The sequence below is a fragment of the Malaclemys terrapin genome, chromosome 11 (assembly GCF_027887155.1).
Source record: "Malaclemys terrapin pileata isolate rMalTer1 chromosome 11, rMalTer1.hap1, whole genome shotgun sequence".
Lineage (NCBI taxonomy): Eukaryota > Metazoa > Chordata > Testudines > Emydidae > Malaclemys > Malaclemys terrapin.
Genome location: NC_071515.1, coordinates 43,531,304 through 43,547,775, shown reverse-complemented (window position 1 = coordinate 43,547,775; position 16,472 = coordinate 43,531,304). Strand labels below are relative to the sequence as shown.

Sequence of the window (16,472 nt, the reverse complement as noted above, 5' to 3'; positions counted from 1 at the left end):
CGGGGCAAATAATGACTTTTTAAAATATTGACAGTAAAGAAGTCTCTCGTGCTTTTTTTTTTGCCTACAGCCATCCTATGCTCCCCATAGGAGATGAGATCCATGCTTATCTGTAAAAGCCTATCATACTTCGCTGTGAATGCTATACTGTTTTATGACACATGCTGCTGAGGGAGGTTTATTCTTAGAAGAAAAATGAGACTCTAAAAATGAAACTCTAAAAAGATCTTACTTTCCCTTCCACCTCCTTGATCTGGCACCTTTTGTCTTCTAATTATCCTCACAACTTCTCCCCCTCCTTGCTTTCCTTACTACTCTTTCCTGCTCTTTCCCTTCTCTACCTCTTATTCCTTCCTTTTCCCTTCCCCACCCCCCACTTGTGCTTCTTTCCAATTGATGTTGGCCATTGATTCCCTCTCAGCTCTCTTCGCCTGCCCCCAGCGTTCTCTCTTTTCAGCTACTCCCCTTGCTACTATTTTTCATGCTCTGGTTTGTTTGCTCTTCTCTTCATCCCATCCTCCCACTGCTTTTTGCCCCTCCTTTCCCCCAGCCTTTGCCAACTGATCTAAACTGCTTTTAGACATAGCTTTAAAATGTTAAATCCTGCCTCAGGCCTATACACTTCCTTCCTTCCTAGGGAAAAGGATATAATTTCAATATGAAGAATCAGCGCCAGCAGGAGAAGCAGCTACCCAGGGCCTTTTTTATTTCAATTTATTTAAGATTTTTAAATAGCATTTAAAAGTAACTTGGAACAGTAGGGGGGCATGTTTCAAGAGACCAGGAATGATGGCATCAAGAGCCCCCAGTCAAACAGTGTTTCATGTCTCATTATCTAGAGCTTGCCCATGAATTTTCAAGGCAGAATCCCAGTGTAACCACTAATTCCAACAGTGAAGTTAATCAGAAACAAATTCAGAACTATCTAGTTGGAAACATTTTCACACGCAAAGATGTTAACGAAAGGAAAAGTAAACGTGTTATTTAAGGAGCAATCCAGTGGCCTTGTGATAGAAAGGAGTGCAGAAGAGGGAGTATACCCCCTTACCCAAGTACAGTATCTCCTATTCCAATGTTACCTTTAATGTGACAGCCTTTTAGTTAGTTGCCTCTCTGCCTGCCCGCGAACAAGCACACCCCCAATGCACCTATGACGAGTCTCTCTTAGCTAGTAGCACCACAAATACAGATGTGAAAACTGAGTTGGGTTTTCCCCAGAGTATATCCAATTACTGTATCAAAATTTGCTGGGCTTTTATATATTGTATATCCATAAGGTGGAAATTGGTACTGAATTAACCCCTTTAAAAGGGTTGTCATAATCCCAAAGAAATAGAGACCTATCAGCATAAGCCTAGTGTTTCTCATTTAATGTAAGGAATGGAAGGGGTTGCTTTTACTTTAAAATAAAAAAGGAAAAAAGGAAAATATTTTATTACCCAGAGAACATTTAGGAAAACAACTGACAAAAATAAACTCTATAATCAACTTTGCTGAAAATAATGGCCCATAGCCCAGACTTTTGGGAAATCAATTTGGGATCTTTATGCATTCCGTTCCAGTGCCAAGAAGAACAACTTCTGTGCCTTGAGCCAAAAGAATCAGTACCTTCTCCCAGCTATGCCACATGCTCTGATATATACATTCCCTATTTAATCTCCCCCATTCAAGATTAAAGCCCGTTCCACAAAGGCAATGGCAGCTTCATGGGCCAATGGGCCCAATGCACCATATACACAGTTTTGCGGGACATCTCTGCATATGTTCACTACATTCTATAAGACAGACTTCTGCAGGTGGTTTTGCAAGCCATAGCTCATCTTTAGCCCACCCAACAATTGATAATGATGGGGGAGGAGCATGCGCTGCTACAAAAATCCCATCACTACTGAATTTATGGATGCATCCACCAAAGTGAGAATGAGAAAATTTCTCACTTATCCAGAAATGTTCATTCTGGATAGGGAGATGGGTCCATAAATGTACTTTTATCTCTTTCTTCCAGAAGGTGATGGCTCTTTAGTGAAGCAGTGTCTTTTCCCTTTTTAGGGAGAGCTGATGGATAACTGTTCTTACATTTAATTAATGTCCCTTAGGTTTAACCCAGTTTGGACGATTCTACTTTTTGGGCAGATTTGCTGCTATTGTTATTGCATGAAAAAGAGTGTTTTAGTCAGATACAAGTTATCAGCTTTGAAAGCAACTCTCTGGAGAGGCTGTTCAGTGGGAGGAGTTATCTGGACAGTCAGCCCAGCCAATCAAAACATCTGCCTCCTATAGCATGGAGACTGAAGAACCCATCACTACCAAACGTATAGATTGATCCCCTGAAGTCAGAACTCCATATTCTTGGTACTGGATCCCTATAGGCCAACACAGAGACCACTTTTAGCATGTGTGTAATATGGAAGATCCCCTAAATGGGGGCTCCCCAGGGCCCATCCATGCAGCTGTCTTGTAAGGCACAAATTATGTAGAAGGTTGTTAGGAGGGAGGCAGTTTTTATACCCAAGGACATAAAACATGCAAACGATATCTGTATTTTTTGATTCCTTGCTTGTTCTTCACACAGTGTCAGCTTCCTTGGCTAAAGTAGTTTGTCCATTTGCTAATCAAATTTGCAACAAGGGAGTTTTATTGGATCCACAGCTGCTTGTGGATACTCAGAAACCAGCAGAGGCCAGGTATACCCATTGGCCAGGAGATTGTGATTTTTTTCCCCTTTGTAGTGGGTTTATCCTTTATCCTTGCTTCTTTTAGGCTACGTCCTCACTACGGGGGGAGAGGGGTGTTGATTTAAGATACGCAAATTCAGCTACGCGAATAGCATAGCTGAATTCGACGCATCGGAGCCGACTTACACCATCGTGAGGACGGCGGAAAAATCAACCTCCACGGCTCCCCCGTCGACGGCGCTTACTCCTACCTCCGCTGATGGAGTACAAGCGTCGATTCGGGGATCGATTGTCGCGTCCCGACAAGATGCAATAATTCGATCCCCGAGAGATCGATTTCTACCCGCCGATTCAGGCGGGTAGTGTAGACCTCCCCTTAGATTACAGTAATGTACTCCCTGTGGTGACAGATCTGGAGTCCACTTGAGAACTTCATCTAGTGAAGAATGTAGGGGCCACGTTCTTAGTGATGCTCCTGAAGGAAGCAGGTAACGCCTACATTCTCTAAACTGCACTGGTTTCCAGCTTCTTACAAAATGCAGTAAGTTTCATGTGGCTGAATTTTGACAACCTTAGAGATTTCCCTTTTTCTTGAGTTAAGATGCTGCAGTCAAGAGTAGCCATGGTACTTGAGCTAACAACTTTCAGTTTATAATAGGAGAGGGCTGGCAACAGGGCATTTTCACTGAAGAGTTCTCATTGCTACAATGTTCTCTCTCTCTGTGTCCATCAAAGCCCAAGTTTTATGACCATCAAGTCACTTTTTAAAAAAAATAATCCATTTTGCTAAACACACTCATGGGAGAAGAGGGATTAAGTGGATTGATTTGTGAGTCTCAGTTGGGGCTGGACGACTTAATTATGGCTATAGGTCAAATATCTAAAAGTTGTGCATCACCTAGAGTTACTATAGATAACTGTATGTAAAATACATCAGTCACTACACACACACGCATGTGCATGCACACACAAGTGTATTGGTAGGCAATTCTGAAAAAGAGAAGATTATTTCATAGTATTTTTGGCATAATAATGCCAGTGTAAAAACCAAAGTTTCATAATGAGGCATCTTTAAATATGAAGGGTCAGTTTAATAGCAGAGTCATGTGGGATTGTACAAGAAAAGCAGTGATGTTTGTCAGTTACTCTAGAGCCATTATTAGAATAGATAAGAAGTCTATCTGAATCTTTTTCCTTTTGACATAAAACACCTCTAAAATTTGAAGAGCTCAAAATAGTTTAGAACTTTTCTAGTTACAGAAGTCACAGTAAAAAAAAATGTCCGATGAAAGAGAGAGAAGGCAAGACATTCTTAAAGAACAGTATATGTGCCTCAGATTAGACACAGGCCTACAGTACCTTCTTCAGGACTACATGTAAAGTTATATTTACTGCCACAATGTAACTTTGCATAAGAAGCCACATCTCTGCTTTGGAGCCAGCCATAATATGGCTGGGGAGTACAGGCCTCTCTCTTTTACTGTGCCACAGTAAGTGCTATCTTCCTGAAAGTGGGCAGGGTGAGTGCCGGGCCCTGGCAGTACTGGCTGGACACAGGGAAGGAAGCATATTGCACCGCTCCAAGGGAGAAGTAAGCTGTCATACTAGGGTGTAATACTTGGCAGCCCCTCGGAGGAATTTTGGCAAGATCAACCCAAATTCCTCCCATGGCTCCTATTGCTCCATTGCCCTTTCAGTAACTCCCTCCAGCACATGTAAGTGTATCAGTCTAGCCTTTAGAGACTGAAACAATTGGATTTTGCACTGCTATTAGAGATTCATTCTTATAGTTAGAAAAGGTACTTCTGCTTGGAGAGGTTCCTGACACTATATTCTGCCAGGTTTCCCTGTAGAACTCCTGGGTTGAGGGGTTTATCTATTAAGACAAATCTGATTAGTGGCCATTACTTCTGATAGAAATTTAAGACTGTCTGCCAGTGCCAGGGTTGGAGATTTTTTTCCTTCCAGAATTGCAGTAGTAAATTCCTGCCCCAATTTCATTCCCAAAGCAATTCTGTGTTTTCAAAAGGATTAGGTTATAATTCCTTTCCTTTATCTTTAAGCCACAAAAATTGGAAAGACTTCATTACTATTTGGACACTGGTTAAGATTATTAACTGTCTGCATTGGATAGAGGGTTTTAAGAAAGTTGAATAGCGTGTCTCCTATCTTATGAGATATATGGTATTTCATATCTTCTTATTCCAGATACGGAAAGGGGAATGGCTAAGGTTTAGGTGGGCTAAATATAGTATAGGGGAGACAAAAGATGCTAAGAAAAGCTGCAGCAGAAGAGCTTAGTAGTCATTGTGCCTGAGGTATGGCAGCCCCTTTAGCTAAAAATGTGGATTAATATGGTAAACATCCATAAAAGTACAGTCCACATTACCTAGCACTATAAACTCAACGCTGTTTCTCAGCGTAATTCAGCAATGCAATATAGAAAGCAAGTCTTAGCTCACTAAAGTTTTCTTCTTGAAGACAACATGAGACAATGATCTATTCTCTAGTTCAGTCATAAAACTAAAACAAGTAATTTGCCCCACCTCCATACTGCAGTGTTCATCCTATTCTTATAGAATAATATCACTTTAGTATTTTCCTCCTCTCAAAACAGTTCCTTTTGAAGACACCTGAGAGCAGGATGGAGCACTGAGGACACCACCAAACCAACAAAGAGTGACTTGAAAGGAAGGGGACGTTCTTAAAGGGCTTGTCTGCAGTGATAAATTACATTATGTTCTAACGCAACGTTGAGGAATCCTGGTAACTAATACAATGTTAAATGCTCAGTGTACACAAAGTTAGCATCAAGCCCCCTAATGATGTTAAACCACAACCAGCTGACATGATGTTAAACACTTAGTCCCTGTCTACTCAGTGTTAAATTGTGTTTAACATCATGAAAGTTACCATGACTTCTCAGGGTTGTGTTCTAATACAGTATAATTTCTGGGCAAACATAAGTCAGAACTGACTTCTTCAAATGAAAGCAAGAGGCATCATAGGGCCAATTTTGAGCACAGTTCTGTTGTGGTGATTATGCCAGTGGCAAACCTGGCCCACAGAGTAAAGATTTTTCATTTAAATCAGGTAATCCTGCCCTCTCCTCGCTGAATGCCCTCACTGTTGATCCTAGGTTACTGGATAAAGTACTAATTAAAAATATTTTCTTCAAGGTAGTTTTTCTGCACATGATATGCCACTTTATATTAGCCCCTATTGTGCCTGTTTAGTGCAGCACATAAGATCCTTTAAGACAGATGCTCTCAAAACAGTGTATAGAGGTTACACATCATTTGCACTGAAGTGGCTACTCTGGATATAAATAGGGTTGATATAAAGGGTCCTTTGGTAGCTTCTACTTGTGTTCCATGTTTTTATGAGTTTAGCCAAAACCTTACTATTTAAATTAGTGTGGGGGGGAGGGGGTTGTTAACAATTGTTCATTATTATTTTGAAAGATTAAGAAAAATAAGTCAATTTTTGTTTCAAAATGCTTATAGGAAAATTTTAAAAAGGAAAATCAAGTAAAGATAAACCCTGTATGACATAGAAAGATCACAGAATCCATTCTAAAAGTCATATACAAAACCTTTTTCAGGCAGTTTTTCTCCTATGATGGGTGTTCAACTTATGATACTTCTCATAGGCCAAAAATATACTTGCTATTCATACGAGGTCATGAGACATCATGTAAGCAAATTGATTATGTGTAAAATATTGTATGCGGAGCCGTTTTTACCTCCTTGCACAAATGTTTTGAATATTATGGCATTTAAATAATTTTTTGCTCTTTAGAAACTGTAATCAGTGTCAGTCCAAGTAATTTCTAGATGTACTAAAACAGTCTAGTAGTGAAATTGAGTTGATGGTCCCAGTCCAATTTCTAAGGGACTGGAGTTCATATAAAAAACAACAGACTAGCACTTACCAGAGGGGCCAAAGACTGAGTAGGGTTTGAGTCTGAAGCTGCCCTTTGAACTATAGGGATTGGTCTACTTCAAACAACTCAGGGTTAAGCAGGTTAGTGGAGCAGCATGGACAACAAACTACAGCTGCTTGTGCCATGCAGTGTATATGATCTGTAGACATGTATGGTGAGATTCTGCACTGTGCCTCTAAGCCATCTTTACACCCTCCTGATCTTGGGCTGCTTCAGGAGCTAGAGAGGCCCCCACTGTAATTTAGATAGTCCTGGGGACCCGTCTAAGAACATGTCTGCACAAACACTTATTGAGCAGCAAGCTGGGGTATAAATCTGCAGTGCACAGTATGCTGGAGCGCTAAGTGTCCTTGGGGACCTTCAGCTGAGTACTAAAAGTTCCCTAATGTGCACTAACTTACTGCGGTTTCAGATATTTGCCAACATTGCTAACATTTTCAATAAAACTGAAAGAAAATGGGTTCATGCCAGTTAACACACAGGTATTGAAAATGGTTATTGTAGTCTACTTTTCTTTCTTTCTTTTTTTCCTTTTTGTTACCCATCTGTCCTCCTCTTACTCCCATCTGTTTCTTTCACTCAGTGAGCTGGAATCTTGTTTCATGACATGGAGTTTAAGCTCTTAATGTAGCACAGTATAAGTTACCCAACTGAAAATGCTTTTGAGAATAAATCTTTGTCCTTGTATTCTGTAGGAAGCAACAAACATTGATTTTGTGGTTAATGTGTATGAGAAATCTTTCTTTTAACAGAATGAATATTGTAACTGTCAATAAATGCCCTCTAATTTCAGATTATGCACTTCAGAATAATACCATAAAGGATCATCATTTTAATCAGTTATTGATTACAGTTTGGGGACCTTACATAAATTCCACTCCGTGCTGCTTTTTATAAGGTAAGTACTATATAATGCCTTAAACTGTTTTCAAGTCTTTAAAGTTTGTACAACAGCATGTCAGATTTGTAACACTTTGCTTATTCAATAGCAAATCTTCTTTTATACCACAAAGAAGGGAGACTTGTTTTCATTCCTTGGTTTGGTTTAATAGCTTCTCTGCATGACAAATGATTTGTGATCCTGGAGGTCAACATAGTGAAGCATAAAAATAGTTCTTTGGGGCAGTTTGAATGGTGTTATATTTCCTCCAACAAGGACCGACACTTTTATAAAAGAATTACAGGATATTTGACAGTTACCAGTAACAGATTTTTTTAGTAATAGCTCATAGTTTTATGCAATGTGGTGAATAAAATTCACACGAATGTCAAAAAATGAACAAGCTTTATTATTTTAAAATGCTTTAAAGTATATATTAATTCTTTCCAAAAGGGGCAAAAAAATTAATACCACACTTTCCATAATCCCCGTGTCAGTCTCTTTTCTATTAATGTGACATTTTAAATTCATTCAGCCTTGATAATGCTTTGTTTTATATGTTAATGCTTCCGTAATAATATCAGAGGAACTCTTTGGTTTCTGTCTGCGGCAGGACTTTCAGCTGATGTGGAACACAGAATCATAATTGAAATTACAAACAAAGTATCAGTTTGAAAGAATATATCATTAAGTTATTTAACTTTGCTGCTAGGGCGATATTCAGACAGAAGTGAGAAGTCATGTTAGGAAATCCTATTTCTGCCAGTACATGATAATTTAATACAAAAATCAAATAATTCAGTAATGCATTCTCCTATGTGATTCTTGGCAATTGAAAGTTATACATTGTCTACCCCTTCCACAAATAAAAAGGAGCTTTTATGTTGTAAAGAGTTAAAAATACGCACTGAGAATTTAACTGGGAAAGTAAAACATTTCTCATGATGAAAAATGGAAACAAAGCCCAGTAATAGTACATATAGTAGAAGTTTCATGTTAAAAAAAAAGATCAATAATTGTGATGTAGACTACTTTAAAAAATTAGTATATGCATAAAGGTTAGAAGAATTACTACACTTAAATACACAAGCCATTTCCCCATTTTATGACAAGAGTTTAAAGTACTTAAAAATGAAAGTAAATGGAAAACGGCTGATATTAATCATACTAAAGAAATTTAAAGCATATCGCTTTTACAGCCATTAAGAGACTAGTTCATAAAAGCTTTAAACACCACTTGCGTAAGTTTTCCATATAGCATTTCAAATAGCATTTAGACAGGAAAGCAATTGTTTGAGTAAAAGAACATGATTTTGCAATTTGTGAGCTCTTTTTCCCTGTTCACAATTATTTTCCATTGTGAAGAGCTCAAAACCAACAAAAAGGATGTCTTAGTAAGCTAACTTTGCTAGATGGATTCATTAAGCAAAAGTCTAGTTAATGTATATATGATAAGAATGACTAAGAGTATGAACCATTTGGTATTCAAACCAGCTCACTTGGGTTCTGCTTCCTTTGTAATGAAAGTTTAGCCACCAATTAACTTCACTGAGAGCAGGACCGGGCCTTTGATGGACCCAAGCCTCCAGTGTTCCTCCCCAGCCCGCCCCACACACACCCCATTTGCATGGTATCAATATTCATAGCCATATTCAGTGGGGTTACACAGGGGTAATTGAGTAAAGAATACAGTCTTGCAATTGAAAGTCAGAGCTTATTTATTCAGGTGAGAGCAACAGTGACCCACAGCTACAGCTCCTGAACTCAATGCTTTGTTTACTCATGATCAGGACCATGCGTATTTGTGATCCCATGGCCGCATGGTCCATCCCTTCCCTGGAATTAGAGCTCCAATCTCTAACCTTTCATTTCATTTTCTTCTAGACCTAATGGTTGCAAAAACCATAGGAATAAATGTGGCCCAAGGTAAATGGGGGTGTTTAGATGTCAACAATATAGCTGAAACATTAAGCCAATATGTCTACCCCACAATCACAAAAGTGGCTCCCATACTCCCCAGGTCCCAACCCTCCTCAACTGTCTACCACCAGCTGACCACTTCAGAGGTCAGGCTGGGGAAAATCCTGTTGTCCAGAAGGACAAGTAGAAGTGCTCTCTGGGCAAGTAAGATGTTCAGCTTTCATATCCTCCACATAAGGAGACTAGATAGGTGAGGGGTGGTTTGGGTGATATCTGGGACAGCAACTGTGAGCTGCCAGTCACTAGGGAGGGTGGTCAGAGGGGCTGAGATGGAGTAAAGCAAAAAGAACTGAACTGCCTTCAGGAGTAGGGGAAGGAGAAAGATCTGGACGGAGCAACAGAACTGAGCCAGAAAGTGTTGTGCTGGAATTCTCAGCAGCTAAAGACAATCCTGGCCCTTATTTCTGAACACTTATCCCCTGGGATGGTAGATATGAAGGGTTAAACATTTCTGGGTCTTTAGAGGCAAGCTTGCCCAAGAATCCAATCTGTAGGATTGCAACTGCCTTTGAGCATACTGATGTCAGATACATTAGGCTACAGCACCTACCAACCATTCATGTGGTTTTAATGCTCTAACTCCACACAGTGGCCTAGTGATAAAGAGAAATGGCTTGTTATGTCAGTGAACAAATTAACAATCTGTTAGGTCACTTTGCACAGGTACTGTATCAGGCTGGCTCTCTCCTTTTCCTAAATCAGTAGTTGCCTCTAAATACCAGAAAACAGCAAAAAGCAGTCAACGTGCTTTTAACCACCGACCTCCTGTCTTTCAGGATTTGTGCACACACACACACACACACAGGTAGAATGAGGGTTTTCCATTGTGAAAATAACCAAAGCAAGTTGACACATACTCATATACAGTAAAGCACAAATCCAGGATTTGATTCACAGCCCAAATGAACATGCCTTCACCCTGTTAGGCAATTCCCTATTGCCTTGAAAGGACAGAGCATTTGTGAATGTAGTTATAGTGACCAGTCAATAACAGAAGCCAGCAGCACTAGTGGAGACTAGACCAGTGCTATTCAGATCCCTATTTCAAACCAGACAGATCGTACCCATAATATTATTTAGGGATTCAATTTTTTTCTTGAATTAAAAATACATAAATGACAGATTTAGTTTTGACTCAGTCTCAGATTGATGGGGGCAGTAGTATTTTAATTTACCGTAAGGTGAGGACACTTATGTGATTAAGTGGGAGAGTCAGATCTTATAGAAAAGAACCCTGGCACAAGAAGTTGTAAGCAAACACTCAGAAAACAAAGAAATGCCTTTAAACAGTTACAATGACATTTTCTTCATGAACAACCAAACTGGAAGACTTAGCTTCCCAAGGACAATTGGTCAGGATTCCCTTCCCTCCTCCTCCACTCCTTCTATGGTGCGGCTACATATTGTTAATGCAAAAAATCTGCACCATATTGATAACTGAAAATGCAGACACTGAAAAATAAATGGAATTTAATATCAGAATAACATGGCCTATTGCAATGAGTGTTTTGTTTTCCATATTTAATTCAGCCAACCCCCCCACTTTTTAGTTTAAATGCAGGATGCTGTAAATGTCCAGTCTGCCACACAGTCGACTGGAATTTGCCTCAGAATTTAGGTTCAGTTTGCTGCAGAGTAACCTAAGCTGAGGGGAAGAGAGCCCTGAAGGATGGTAGGAAGACAAGAACCCTGTGAAATAAAGCTACTACTCTAGGTAGACTAACAATACAAGTAAGGGGCGTTGCAGGGGTGGAGGGAGACATCACACCTGGGCCCAATCCTCAGTTGGTGTAAATTAGTGTAGTGCCCTAAACTTCAGTGAAGCTACCCTGCTTTACACTTCCTTAGGATCTGGCCCATTATTTGCATTCAGTGGATTGCATAGAAGCATCTACATGCAGGTCACGCCCTCTCTGCCTCATCACACTCACTTTCCTCCCCACTCTGCATAGATGTTCAGTAAACACTGTGGGCTGACACTAGTGCTTTGGCTCTCTGTGCTGCTTTCAGGACCAGAGACCAATCACTGATTGATGATGCACCAGCCAGATTAGAATCCATCTCACTCTCTTATAGCTGCATTGGCTCTGCAGAGCTATAGAGGGAAAAATAGTAAAAAATATTGGTCATTCAGCAGACATGACTCTGAACAGACACAGGGAGCAGATTTGTTGAGTAAAAGGTGTCCTATTCAGTCACTTTTCAGAGTACAACCACAGTTCAAGAACAAATGTAATTATAGAAAATGTGTGGAGGGTGGTGATATTAGAAACAAAAAGATGTAAGTCAGCCAAAAAAAGAGTCATAAGTAAAAGTAAACCCTCAGCAGGTTTACAACAAATGCTCAGACACCAAGCACAGTGGCTGTGAACTCTTCAGCAGCCAATAAACAGCTAACTGCTGACTTTATTCTCTCAGGATGTTGCACTAAAACAGACACCCATTTTCTATTTCTCTCTTTATTCTTTGCCTGCCCGCTTTATCCTTCCTTTGGATTGCTCAAACATAATTATTTTAATCAGAAACTAAAATAGCAGTGTCTCTCTCTGTTGTCTCTGAGAAGAAAAACCAAACGGATGCAGTTAAAACAATCAAATGAACTTAGCATTAAAGAAGGAAAAACCAGATGAGTGTCCATGTTTTAAATAGCAGTCAAGGATTTCACAACCATGTAACTTTAGTACAGTGTAATAGGAGAGAGGGTTTAAAAATAAAGGAAGGACTGTGACCAGACAAGATTTATATTAGATGATGGTAATGGTCCCTTCTGGCCTCGAAATCTATTAATCTTCCATAGTCTGTCCCCATTTCCCCCTATATAATACTTTGTTTAATTAGCCTCTCTTTTAAGGGATTATTTAAATAGTTCTGTAACCTGTATAAGTATTCATGCTAATTTTTGTATTCAGATTGCCAACAAGATGACTGAGGCAGAAGAGCAGCTCTCTCTTATTTTGATTTAGCTTGACCTCCTTCCAAAGAGACACAAGTTAAACAAACAAACCACTAAACAAAAAAGTCGCTCTTATACCAGAATGACACAGCGGGTTGCTCACAAGACAAACAAGGTTTTAATTCATACCTGAAGTTGTACCCAAATATTTTTTCCACATACACAAGATCTTAAAAACAAATAAAAACCTATTATTCTATATATTTCAATATTGCAAATGATAGGCTCAATACTATAGTCCCGGCTCAGGCAAAATTCCCATTGATTTCAAAATGAGACCTGATGCATTCAGAGATTCTACTTTATCTTTAAAAAAATACATCCATGTGTAAAAAGAGAACTTACATGGTGTCAAAATCCATGAAAATCAATAGTCTTCATATGACCCTATTAGTTTGCTGTTCAAACTTCTTCACAAAATCAAGAGTACCTAATCAGAACTGTTTGGGTAAAAGTGCATTATAAAAATGTATTCAGGCCCTTGAATGTATTCAGCTAGTGTGATTGTTGTACTAGTTTAGAACAAATGTCATAACTGAAATTCAACCTGGGTAGTTTGAGAGACTGTTTTATAAGTACATTAGAGACATAAGCTAAGGTTCATTTAAGGAGGCATTGTTTTACATTAAGAATGAAGTACGGAAATAAACAATATTTTTTATGTGATTAGTAAAGTGGAAAACAGTTATTTTTATGACAATTTTTCTTAAACCAATAAGAAGAAATATGTAACATATCAAAGTAACTTGCATCATATGCAAAGATTAGGGCCTGTTTTTACAGAGAATTGTTTGATTAATAGAAAAGCTAGACTGAAGAGAAAAAGTGAGACTGTGTGTTAGAGAGAGCAGAAGAGAGATGGCAGTTGTCTTCTGCTGCCATCAATTTATTGTTCCTTCAGGAGAAAAAGTGATTCACAAAAAGGAATTCAACTACTAAGTGAAAATGTACTAGGAAAAAAAAGAGCTAGAAATGAGAAATTGCTTTACAAAAGTGACTGCAAAAACCCCTCAAAACAACCTCAGAGGTATTGCAGCCAAACTGATTGATGACAGATAATACAACTCTGAACTTCATTGGATCACGGAGACTTGTCACCAAGATACCCTACAGAATATGTATCTTAAAAAAAAGAGCAAACTGCATTTTGAGCACCCAGCCAAAACAAAACAAAAAATCAATGTTGATTTTTACCTGGTATCATTGAATTAAAGGGATATTCACATTTATTCATTAAAAGTGAGATTTGCTCTTCACCTCAGCTGTGACTGAAGTGTGTAATCCAGCCACAGTCTATGGACAGCATACATACAGCGCATATCCACAACCCCTTGGTCGCTGCTTGTCTAGTGCTTTGACTGGTTATTAGAAGCCCCAAGACCTGCACATCCTGTATGCAGAGATAGGGGTTTATAGCCAGTGAATCTATGTAATCATGCGTCAAATGGCCACCCTTTCAACACTCCCCCCACAGAACTGTTAAGGCACAGTACTATGATATGTTGCCTGGGGATGTGGTTGTAGTCTGAGAATTTATTCTACCCATGGGGTTCCAAATTCCACCTTATTCATATGTCTGCAAATCCTTCAAAATCTGATCAATAGATCTTTAGTCCACATTTCATCATCTGACTTGTTAACTCTTGCTAAGTAGTGAGTGGTCACTCCTATGTCTGGAAATTTTTAGAACTAGCTTGGTCTAAATTTAGAATCATAACATAATTCACTTCTCAGTTTTGACTACTAAGTCAAATATTTCGGTCAGAAGCAATTTGCAACTGAGACCTTGAAAGGTCACATTTCTTTCACATGTTAGGCCCACTATTGTGCTGAATAGAATAGAGGTTTTTTCCACTGATTTTAATGGGACTAGGATAGAGTCACTTAACTACTAAATGTATTCTTGTTTAGAAAGACTGAAGAAAGAGCCTGTTAAATGGCCAATCTGTGTTAGAGCATTCCAATTGCTTCGGCAGACTTCAGACAATAAGAAAACTTCAACTGTGTAACAATAGACCGTTTAGTCTTTTATAGAAAAGTGTTTTTGACTTTAACCCAGGTAAAATACACAAGCTGCAGTAGGATTTGGCTATGAGATTGTCCTACTTAATCTTCTCTCCAGAAGACAGAATAATAGCTCTTAATCACATTCAAATATTATATCCAAATGACAATGACCAGAATGTATCCCATCGAATCCAATCACATATCTTGAAGAATTACTGATTTCCTACCTTCTCTGTCAGGACAAGTCTGCTGAAAACCAGTGATTATTAAGGGCATCTGGGAAGCGAGAGCAGAGATTGCAGACATATTTGTCACACCTGAAGAAGAAAGCAGGCTTTTGTTAGATAGCTGTTCAAATAAACTTACTAATCCTAATATTAGTTCCAACTAAGGCCCAGAACAATGCTACGAAGCTCAAACCCTTTTGTTTGCACAGATCCCCACTAAAGTTAGTGGGGTTCCACACAGGCCTACACAGACCAGCTTAAACGACTATCACAAAGCAATATATTTGGAGCAACTCCAGCTATCTCATCATAGAAGAGGCTAGATGTTTATGTCAGATTTTCAGAGCTAAAGGGAAATGTGGGTAAGTGAAATTTAATCATTGTTGTAAATCTAGTAAATTTGCTACCTCTCCTGTAAAAATTAGGTCCTACAACTTTCCCCCTAAGGAAAGCAGCCAAATATTTGAAGCAAAATTACAAAACACTTTCACCCAAAGTAATAAAATTGCAACGATTGAATCTCAGGATTCAAATTCTCTAGCGCTATAGATTACCAGAGTCCTGATTCAGCTGACAGCTTTTCACATCTGAAGAGCAGGATTTAGGACAGTTATTTTCTTGAAAACAGAATAAACTAAAAAGAGCATATGAGACTTGAGCTATGTTTACGGTCTCCATTTTAGACTTTTTGTATGAGCGATTTAGCAATAGGTTCAATTTCACTATATTAAGAATGAAATAGTGGTTGAACTGATAGGATCCTGAGGCAAAATTAATTTTCTTCTATGGAAACTAATCTTGTTTAAAAAAAAGCTTATTTTTTAGTACAAAACAGTACTCTGTAGTTTTGTTATTTTAAAATAGTTGCTATAATTTCTTCCAAGATGGTGTATATGGTTGGAAACGTATCCAGTGTATACTCCATTCTTCCCTGATTGTTGGTCATGATATAGCACCTACGTGGATGAGACCCAATATTCATTCCAGGGAAATCAGGTTTAAATATCAATTAAACTACATCCCAGATTTTAAATTACCTTCAGGATGTGAGGGAGCTTATGTTTGTCATTCTTGGACTGAAGGGAAAGAGGTCTCTAAATATTTAGCTAAAAACAGCCCACAAAACAAACAAACAGCAAGTGTGACTTTTTTTCCTCCCACCTACTTTTAGCTTTTTAGCTTTTCTTCATAAAAAGGCAAGGTGTCAAATGACATGTCTGAACGAACATTTTCAAGTAGAAAGAAAACTAAGCCATTTGGGGCCAAATTCAGCCGGCATAACACAACTGACTTTACTGAAAATGTACCTGCTTACACCACCACCAGATTTGGTCCTTAAATTGTGAAGACTGACATATTTCCTATAAGATCAACGATGTCTGAGGAACCTAGAGAAGCAGCCATGTCATCTGAACTAAAACCTGTTTGTGGCTTCAACTGTATGCTTTGATGTTCTGGACAACCTCCTCTGTTTTGGCTAACAATGATTTGTCTGCTAGGCTAGAAAACAGGGGACTGCAAACAGGCAGGGCCGGGTCTAGGATTTTTGCCGCCCCAAGCAAAAAAAATTTTGGCCGCCCCACCCCTTTTTTTGTGCCCCCCTGCCTCTGGCCCCACCCCAACTCCACCCCTTCCAAACCAAATCCCCAGCCCCGCCTCTTCCCTTGGGCATGCCACATTCCCCCCCATTGCTTCTTGCGCGCCCCCCCGCAACCTCCCGCCCTAGCTCACCTCCGCTCCGCCTGCTCCCCTGGGCGCGTCGCCGCTCCGCTTCTCCCCCCTCCCTCTCAGGCGAGGGAGGGTG

At 39.3% G+C, this 16,472-nt stretch overlaps 1 protein-coding gene across 4 annotated transcripts in view; it reads left to right on the top strand.

The window, feature by feature from the left end:
- The window catches only part of LOC128845301 (beta-1,3-galactosyltransferase 1), a 372,678-nt gene that overhangs the window by 235,038 nt on the left and 121,168 nt on the right, over nt 1–16,472 (top strand). For all 4 annotated transcript variants that reach the window (XR_008446643.1, XR_008446642.1, XM_054043777.1 and 1 more), the window contains one exon: nt 7,415–7,519. The gene's annotated coding sequence lies outside the window, so the exon portion shown is untranslated. The remainder of the gene's footprint in view (nt 1–7,414; nt 7,520–16,472) is intronic.